We start from the raw sequence: 10,857 nt of genomic DNA on the forward strand, positions 1-10,857 counted from the left end.
ATAAATCAATGCATCAGAGATTATGTGTCATGACAAAAAAATTTATACTCAGAATGATATGTCACTGCTTACTATGCAAATATTTTCTATTTCTCCTAGCTTCAAACTATGCATATGGGCCAGGTGCAGAAGCTCATGCCTGTAATCCCAACACTTTGGAAGGTCGAGGTGGGCAGATCATTTGAGGCCAGGAGTTTGAGACCAGCCTGGCCAACATGGTAAAACTCCGTCTCTAATAAAAAATACAAAATAATTAGCTGGGTGTCATGGAGCATACCTGTAATCCCAGCTACTCCGGAGGCTGAGGCATGAGAATCGTCTAAACCCGGGTGATTCTGCACTCTAGTTGGGCTCTGTCTCAAAACAACAACAAAAACTATGGTATTTTTAATGAACTAAATATTAATATACTAACACAACATAGGTTTTATGATTACTGCAATTCAAAAGTCATAATAAATTTTAAAACAAATCCTCCTGTACCTATTGTGGTGCACGCAGAAACTTTTCCTGTTCAACACACTTATATGGTACTATATAGGGATATACCAAATAGCTCAGGCACATAATGAATACAACTTTAACATTTATATTGAAATGCTAATCTTACTTGCCAATATTAGTGGCACATTAGCATAATTTAACTTTTATAAAATTATGGAAAACACAGTTTAAAATTATTCTCCCTAATATTAACAAATTGCGTTAATAGCATGTACCATGTGCCAGTTTCCGAATAAACAAAATGTACCTTGATATGCCACTTCAGAGCCAGCAGAGGGAGCTCATACTTTTTTATTATTTTCAACTTACTGAAGAAAATTTGCCTTTTAAAGCTACTGTGTTATAACCAATGAGTACCAAGAAAAAGGAAAAAAAAAAGCTACTGGATTCTGAAAAATAATGTAGTTGTTATTTAAATAATAAAAATGTATTAGTAAACAAAAAACTTCATACTTTCGGTTGAAATAAATCCATTCTAAATAAAAAGATATTAATGATATTTCATGTACAAGTGTCAATTAAAATTACATAATTTCAAGTTATTTTTCTTTTTTTCTTTTTCTTTTATTATAATCTTTTTAGAGACAAGAGTGTTGCTCTGTCACCCAGGCTGGAGTACAGTGATGTGATCATAGCTCACTGCAACCTCAAACTCCTGGGGTAAAGCAATCCTCCTGCCTTAGCTTTCCAAGCAGCTAGGACTACAGATGTATTCCACTATGCCTGGCTAATTTTAAAAATTTTTTGTAGAGACAGGGTCTTGCTATGTTGCCCAGACTAGTCTCAAACTCCTGGCTTCAAACAATCCTCCCACCTCAGTCTCCTGAGTTGGGGTTACATGTGTGAGCCACTGCACTCATCTGCACTCAGCTGTTCAATTTACTTTGCTAATAGCCTTTACTAAAAAAAAAAAAAAAAAGTTTGTAACAAAGATTTCTAGAGTAAACTAAAATGGAAATCTTCCAGCTACAAGCATAAAACACAACAGATAAAAAAGACAAATATGACACGCTTCAAATTTCTTACACATGAAATTAAACATATAATTTAAATACATTCCCATTCACTCAATTCTCAGCCCTTCCAAAGACACAGATAAATGCCATTATTAGTTTCTTTTTTTTTTCTTTTTTTCTTTTTTGAGACAGAATTTTGCTCTTGTTGCTCAAGCTGGAGTGCAATGGTGCAATTTAGGTTCACTGCAGCCTCCATCTCTTGGTTCAAGCAATTCTCCTGCCTCAGCCTCCGGAGTAGCTGGGATAACAGGTGTGCGTCACCACGCCCAGCTAATTTTTTGTATTTTTAGTAGAAATTGGGTTTCACCATGTTAGCCAGGCTGGTCTCAAACTCCTGACCTCAAGTGATACACCCGCCTTGGCCTCCCAAAGTGCTGGGATTACAGGCGTGAGCCACCACATCTGGCCCATTATTAGTTTCTTATGTATCCTTTCAGAATTTCTTTATGAATGTACAGACATATATGAACATAAAATCTTATTCTAATCAAATTTTTCTTATGCAAAAATAGCATCATACACACTATTCTGTATCCTGCTCTTTTTACTGATATATATTGGAAACATTCGCATAAGTCTATAGTAGAGGCCTTACTCCTTTTTTTAGGCATGTGTAGTGTATAGCAGACAAATCGTAAGAATATATAATAATTGACCTATTCCCACTTAATAAATTTTTTGAGTTGTTTCCATTTTCAATTACAGAAAATTCTCCAATAATGAACTTGTATATATTTGCCATTTTCTACATGTGAAGTCTATGTGTCTGAAGGATAAAGTCCCAAAAGTGGGATTGCTAGGTAAAAGGACATAAGCATTTGTAATAATGATGGATATTGCCAAATTACTTACTATGAAAATTATAGCTACTTATACTCCCTCAGGAGCAATATGTCTATTTCCTCACAATATTGCCAACTGAGTCTTATCTAACTTTTGATGTTTGCCAGTCTGATAGATGAAAAATGTGTCCTCTAAGTATAATGTACTATTCTTATTATGAGTGAGTTGAACATCTTTTGAATGTGTCAAAGCCATTTGTATTTCCTTTCTGTTAACTTTCTGCTCATAGTTTTTGCTCACTTTTGGGATCCTTTCCTTGTTAATTTGTAGAAGGCTTTTATTGGGTAGGGAGATTAGCCCTTTGTGATATGTGTTGCCACTTTGTTAAGTCATTTGTCTTATGTTTTTTATTTGACATGCAGAAGTTTTCATATATACATAGCCAAATTTATCAATTTTGTTTAATGCCTTTTAGATTTGGGGTCATAGAAAAGCCATCCCCACCCCCATATTATAAAGAACTCTCCCATGTTTTCTTCTAGTATTTTCATGTTTTATTAAATTTTCATTGAAATATTTAGATGTGGACTTTATTCACAAATAAAGTACAGTGTGAGTTAAGGATCCAATTCTGTTTTTCCAAATGGTTACCAAAATGTTCCAGTACCACCTATGTCAAATAGTAAATTTTCTTATGCTTCTGATTCTATTTCTGTAGTTTTTACTGTAATCATTGGTGCTTATACAATTTGTTTTATTGCTCTGTAATTCTGGGCCTTCTTCATTGCTCTTCCTTTTCAGAGCTTTCCTGGCTATTTGACTGTTTATTTTTCCATATGAGTTTTAGGATCAAACTATGTACTGAAAACAAAGTTGATATTTGTTACTGCTTTTTATTAGTATTTTAAATAAAATTTGTAAAAATGTATATATATAATACTAATTCTTTTCTATTTTTTAATGTCTTTCAGAGGTAATTTACAGTTGTTTGTATACATATATTGCATTCTTTTTAGTTTTATCTTTTTTGTTGCTATTATAAATTGGATTTTTAAAATTACATATTATATTGTAATATGTATATAAGAAAGCTCTTTATTTTCTACCTCACTACCCTAATGAATTTTTCTATCCTTATCTTGGATTTTCTATGTACTAATAGTAATACTAATAGTCATAGTTTTAAATTCTTTCCAATTTTGTACCTCAAATTTAATTCTCTTGTATTATTTATTTTTTCAGTAGCTAGAGTACAATAATAATTATAGCGATGAGAGTTGGCAGACTTGTCTTGTCCCTGGCTTTAATAAGAAATGCTTGTAAAGTTTGATCATAATTATGATGCTAACTTTTGGTCAGGGATAGGTATAATTTTCATTTTAAGGAAATATCAATGGATTTATATTTCATTAAATTTTTTTTAATAATAAGTAGTTGTTGAATTTTGTCAAATGCCTGTTCACCATCTGTGGAGGTCATTATATGATTCAGGATTATATGATTTTTCATTGTATATGTATTAATATTATCTGTACTAATAAAGATCTGTGAAAGTTGTCAGAATCAAAATGGGAGTTATTTGTGTTAAAACCCTGACAAATGGAGTCAGGGAAGGCCGTGAAGGGAGAGTTGTCATGCATGAATGCCTGACAACAAGAACTATCACAAAAGACTGCAAAAACCACAACCTTGCACAAAGGGCATTGCAATCTTACACACAAAAAAATACTTCTGCAAGGTTGTCTGCCTAGCAGCTGCCTGTCCAATCTGAGACTGGTGTCACTCTTGTTATCGATCCTTGTAGCCAAGGATAATTATCTCAAAACAATTATTTAATCCTCCTTTTTAATTTAAAAAAAAAACCTTTTTCTTTTTTTAACTCCTTGAATACGCACATAGTTTACTGTGGCACATGTATTCCCATTGCAATATCCATTCTCGAATAAATAGCATTTTTTTAAAGAGAGCCTCTCTCTATGTTATTTAGGTTGAAAACTCTAATACTGAAGCTTTCTTGCATTATTGGAATAAATCCCAAATGGTGATAGTTTATTTTTTTATTGCCATGCTGGGTTCTCTTTGATATCATTTGTTTAATATTTTTGTACCAATATTCATATAGATCAGTATACAGGTTTCTGTGCATTCTTTTCAGATAGTGAATCAGTATTTACTCACTTTATAAAAATGAACTCAGTAGTTTTTTTTCTTCTTGCTCTGGAACATTTTAAAACAGCACTGGAATTACATGATTTTAAAAAGTTTAGTTAAATTCCCCTAGAGCTGTCTGGATCTGGGCCTTTTAAAGAGTTAGGTCTTTACTTCCTCTATTTCTCCTATGGTAGTTGATCTCTTTAAAAGTTTTCTGTCTTCAGAGTTCAGCTTTCATAAATAATTTTCCTAGAAAATTATACTTTTTTTTCAGGTGTTCTAACATTTTGGTGTAGTTTTAAGCAAACTAGTCTCATGATTCTAAGTTCTTCTGTTTCTTACTTATTTTCCTCTTTATTTTGTATTCTTTTTTCTTGATTATCTTAGCTAGTTTACTGATTTTTCAAATTATTCTGCAATTGTATTCTTCAGCTCTACTTTTTCTTTTAGCTTTCTAACTCACCAATTTTTGTTTTTATCATGTTAATTCCTTTCTTCTGCTTTCCTTTGCTTATTTTGTAATTCCTTGTCAATCCTTTGAGTAAAATGCTTGATTCACTTATTTTCATTTTTATTTCTATAACCATTAATGCTAGACATTTTTCTTCTCAGAATTGATGGGAAAATTGTTTTAAAATCCAGTTAGGCTTGCAACAAAGAAAGTACTATCCCACTAGTAACAGAAATGAAAAAGAAAATTCAAATCAGAGTCATAAGGGCATGAGCTGAGGCTTCTGGCCGCCATGGTAGGGAGGAGGGAATATCTCATAAATCAAAACCTCAAGCCTTTACTTATGTAGGTTTTTAGTCTTTATTTATATTATCTGTGTGTGTGTATTATGAAAACTCATTCCAAAAAACTGGACTAAAACTAGGTTGGTGATATATCTGGCCTGGATACTTCTAACACTTCAAAATCAGGACGCAATGGCATTCCAACAGAGAGAATGTGATCCAACCAGGATCACCTCCTAGTTTAAAAAATTACCTTGCTATAAATACAATAGACATTTAAAAGAGCATAAAAAGAATCTTACCTCATGCCAAGATACTCTAAAATTTAGGTGAAAAGGACAATTTCCTAGAAAAAATAAGGAAAAATTAGAATTCTGAATAGAACTAGAACTGACTAAAAGATTGAATCCATAATTAGAAATCTATCCACCAACTTACTCTCTGTGACACAAATGCAATTTATCCAATATCCACTTTACCCTCGATAAAATACCATCCTTCCATGATAATGGAATGTTTAGCTGAGCACATTACACTTAATAAGTGTGACAAAAGAGTGAATAAGCCACTATGATATGTAGAAGTGTCATGATTATAGTTTTGTTGTCATTAACATGAGTTCATTATTTGTTTATGTCTTGATAAAATTTACATACAGTGACATGCACATTTCTTAAGTGTACTATTCCATGAATTTGTACAAATGACTAACCTGAGAAAGAAAATACAGAAAAATACCATCACCACAAAAGTTGCCTCATGTTCCCTTCACAGTGAATGCCCACCCCTCCACCCATAGACAACCATTGTTCTAAAATAGAATCTGTAAATCAAATCATACAGCATGTACTCTTTTGCATAAGCTTTCTTTCACTCAGCATTGTTTTAGAGATTCATCCATGTTGCATATATCCGTATTGCATTCATTTTTATTTTTGAGTAGTTTCCATTGCATGAATATACCAACATTTTATCCATGCTCTTGTAGATACTGTTTTGCTTTAAGAATTAAGAATAAAGCTGCTACAAACATTCTTGTACATATCTATTTATACATATACATTTTTATTTCTTTGGTGGAAGGTTTAGTTTATATTTATTTGAAAATATGTGTATTTATTTTTGAAGGATCTTTTCCATGGATATAAGTTTTATAGTACTTTTCTTCTAGCCTTTTAAAAGTGTTGTGCCACTGTCTTTTTGGTCTCCATTGTTTTTGAAGAAAAGTTGGCAGTCACTCCTATCATGATTCTCCTATATGTGATGTGTCATTTTACTCTGGCCGCATTCAAGATTTTCTTTTTCTCTTTGATTTGCAGCAACTTGATTATGATATTATTTTCTTCATATTTTTCTAGTTGAGGTTGTCTGAGTTCTTGATTTTGTACATTTATGTTTTTTAACAAATTATTAAGTCAAATATTTTTTCAGGTTCATTCCCACTTACTTCTCTTTCTAGAAATCTAATTTACATATATTAGGTTTTTTTCAATTGTCTCACAGGACCCTGAGGGTTTGTTTTTTTTCAGTTTAATTTACATCTTTTTTTCTCTCTGTTTCTCTGAGTAGATAATTTTGATTGCTGTATCCTCAAGTTGAGTGACTTTCATCATCTTTAAACTGCTGTTAAGCCCATACAGTATTTTTTAAATTTCAGATACTATTTTTTAGCTTTTTTCTCTGATATTTCCTATTTGTTCAATCATTATGGGCATATTTTCTCTTACATCCTTGAGCACAGCATAACAGCTGCTTTAAAATCCTCTGCTAATCCCAACATTTGAGTCATCACCAGGTTGGTCTTCATTGATTGTCTTTTCTTGTAAGTATGGCCCGTATGTAGTAATTTTCTATGTGTTCTTGTAAAAATCATATTGTAGAGACTTTGGATTGTATCATATTTCTTGGAAGATTATAAAATTTTTAAATTAATAAACTTTATTTATTAGAGCAGTTTTAGGTTCACAGCAGAATTGATCAGAAAGTTCAGAGACTTCCCATATACTCCTGTCCCCACATGCATAATCTCCCCAACTATGGACATTTCACACCACATTAGAACATTTGTTACAATTGAACTTACACTGACACATTGTTATCACCCAAAATGCATAGTTTACACTAGAACTCACTCTTGGTGTTGTACATTCTATGGATTTTGACAAATATATAATGACATTTATTCACCATTGTAGTATCATACAGAATAGTTTCACTGCCCTAAAAATCCTCTGTATTCTGTCAATTCATCCCTCCCTCTCCACAACTTTTGGCAACCATTGATCTTTTTTGGTGTCTCTAATTTTGCTTTTCCCAGAGTGTCATATATCTGGAATCATACAGTATGTAGCCTTTTCAGATTGGCTTTTCTCACTTAGTAATATGCATTTAAGGTTTCTCTATGTCTTTTGATGACTGATAGCTAATTTCTTTCTACTGCTATATCTCATCTGTTGCCACTTTTTTCCTTTAACTGTTATATCCAGCTTCTGCCTGATTTTAGTTACTCTCCAGTTCATTTACGTAGTTGTTTTTAAAGTAATTTTAAAAATCAGAATGTATGTTGAATGGTTATTAGATGTCAGTGCAGATAATTGGGCTTAATGAAAAAGATTTAGATACAGGAAGCCCCAAATAACTGACTAAATGATGATGGCCTAAAATGGGACAATAATAGACAAACATAAACAGAAGGTAAAAAGTTGAGGATCTCTACAAGCTCATATTGGCAAACTTTGTGATTCTAACCTGCCACACATTGACCTATCCAAATTTTTTGTCATAATATGGAAAAGATGAGATTAAAAAGTTGAGGTAGTAGTGGCCAGCATTATTGATTGCTTCTCACCTAAAATTCATAAATGAGGAAAAATAAAGAGAAATATCTATCATTTTAAGCAAAGATATTCTAATATAATTTCTCCTTATATTACATCCACACGAAATAAACCAAAGTATTTCAGGAAGTACCACTGATGTCTGATTGCAGAGATGTATCATATTATCTAGAAATGTCAGCTACTAGAAATAGAGACCTAACTACAATGACTTAAATGCCTAAGAGTATATTATTTTACGAAAAAATGTTCAGAAATGGGTGATCCATACTGATAAGGAGTTCCACAAAGACAACAGGAATCTAGGCCTAGGCCTTTCTTAATACATGTCTTTCATCCTCAAGGTTATAAGATGGCCACTGGAATTGCAACTGATGACAGTGGTGGCCCAGCTGGAGTGGCCACTGCCATGATGCTGGCCGCAGCAGGGGAGGCGCAGCCAGGGCTGCATGCTCCACAGAGCCAACAAGAGCTGGCAACAGGCAGAAGCCCTTCTGAGTTGGCAGAGTGGGGGAGCCTTGTGCTCCCCGGTGCAGCTGTGGCTGCACAGCAGCATCTGTGGACCTGGGCATCTCTGCACTCTTGGGGGCTGGGAAGTTCCTGTGCGCCCACATGCTCGGAAATGCCTGCTCCCACTGCCTGGCCTCTCCCGACTCCTGGCCCCTGCTCCAATTTTGGAGCAAGGTTGTGGCCTAGCCCAGGCACTGTCTTGACCTGGCTGGGTGTGTGCATGCTCTGGGCAGTGCTGACACCAGCCACCTGCCACTTGGGCCCCCTCTGGACTTTTCGGCTCCAACAAGCATGGGAGGGAGACCAAGGAGGGTTAAGGGCAGCTCTGCATGGGCCTGTAGACACCCGTAGGCATGAACAGCCTCTGCTGTTCAGGGATGGCAGGTTGATGGCAGAGGGAGGCAGATAGGCTCCTGGGGAAAAAGGGGCGGGTTCCCGGTGAAGTCCCACCTTCAAGCCAGGGATGGCCTGAAGCCTGGGGGCTTGGCTGACAGTTCTGTGGACTGGAGTGAGAATATATGGTACATTTTCTGGGCCCACCCATGGCTGCCTATGGACCAATCAGCATGCACTTTCTCCCCTCTGAAGCCTGTAAAAACCTCGGACTCCACCAGACTTGGCAGATGACTGGACAACCTGCTTTCGGAGAGGAGCTACCCACTGAGGGTCTCCTCTGAGCTTTTCCGGCACTCAATAAAGCACCTCTTTGCCTTGCTCACCCTCCAGGTATCTGCACACTTAATTCTTCCTGGAGGCGGGACAAGAACTCTGGACCCGCTAATGGCGGGATTAAAAGAGCTATAACACAAACAGAGCTGAAACATGCCCCTGCACTCGCCATGTTACGGGCAATGAGGAAAGAAGAGAGAAGAAGAAAAGAGCTGTGGCCCTTTGGGGATCCCAGACCTGGGGGCTCCCCGAGCCAGGGCTATGACCTCACCCCCTCTTTGGGGTTCTGTGGTTCCTGGTGTCTCCAAGCTTCCTGGTGGCACTGTGTTCCCCTTGGCCAGATGTAGGTACCTGCAGCAGAAGCCACGTGCAGTACATCTCATCTAGCCACAACCTTGCACACAGCCGGCACCTATGCCAGTGCCTGGAGCTGCCTGCCCCACTGCAGCAGCCAATGTGCCTGGATGTGCACAGCGGCTGGACCCTGCACTTGCTTGCACACACACCCCTTGCTACTCTGTGCCTGGCTCACATTTGGCAGGTGTGGGATCCGGGCCGGTAGCGTGAGCTGAGTGCAGGCTGCCAGGCCAAGTGGGTGGAATGAGCCCAGTGGGAGCAAGTAATACTCAGGCAGAAGGCACTGCCAGCCACAGAGGTTTCCAGCTGGTCCCATGACACAACCATCATATGTCGATTCCAAGCAGGAATAAGCAGAAGGGCAAGGAGCAAATGAACTCATCTGAGCTTCTGTTAATAAGAGCCTTCTAATAAATCCCATCCTATAACTTCTGCCTATATCTCTTTGGCCTGTATGTAGTTACATGGTCATGCTTATCTATGAAACAGGCTGTGAAGTGCATTTTTAAAGTGGAGGCCATTGACATCTTGAATAAAACTGACGTTACTTTGCTGAGAATAAAGGGGAAAATGGATATTGAATAAGCAACTAGCTATCTCTACCACATGCACCAAATGATTTAGTCAGAGCAATATCAACAAACTTAAGAAAAAGAGGAAGAGAAAGGAGAAAGAGAAGGAGACAGAGGAGGAAGGAGGGCAGAAGAAAGGAAAGGAAATATATTGACCCACATTAGCAAACCTCAGGTATCTCTATACAGGCATACCCAATCTAGGTGCTTAAATAATCGTTAAATAAAAGGTAACTTCTTCCTTTTATTTCTCAGCTCTGCTTTCAACTCGGTTGGAAACAGGCTTAGACATATTCTTTCCTCATGTTAGTGAGATAGCTGCTAGAAAGCCCAGACTTCCATTTTCCCAGTTTAGCAATCCCAGTGGAAAGAGACCACCCATTTCTTAATAATTTTGGTATGAGTTATGCATGGGACTTATGGTCCTTGGTATCATATTTCGTTCCTGTAGATAGGACATGTGCTGCTTTAATTGGTCTGATCTGCTTCATGGACCCCATCTGCCTGGGTCAGTCCCAATTAAATCAGATAAACTAAGTTGGGGGAGGCATATTTCCCTAAAAGAAACTCAGCATGCTGATGCCAGAAAAAGGGTGAATAGACACCAGCAAGGCAAAAATAGTATGCCTGATGCAGAGGGTAAAAACCTGGAAGAAAAAAATTATAATTTAGGCACTTCCAGTCTAGAAATGAAAAGGCAAAATAGGAAACATAATGGAGATT

Source organism: Nomascus leucogenys, chromosome 5, assembly GCF_006542625.1.
Source record: "Nomascus leucogenys isolate Asia chromosome 5, Asia_NLE_v1, whole genome shotgun sequence".
Classification (NCBI taxonomy): Eukaryota; Metazoa; Chordata; class Mammalia; order Primates; family Hylobatidae; genus Nomascus; species Nomascus leucogenys.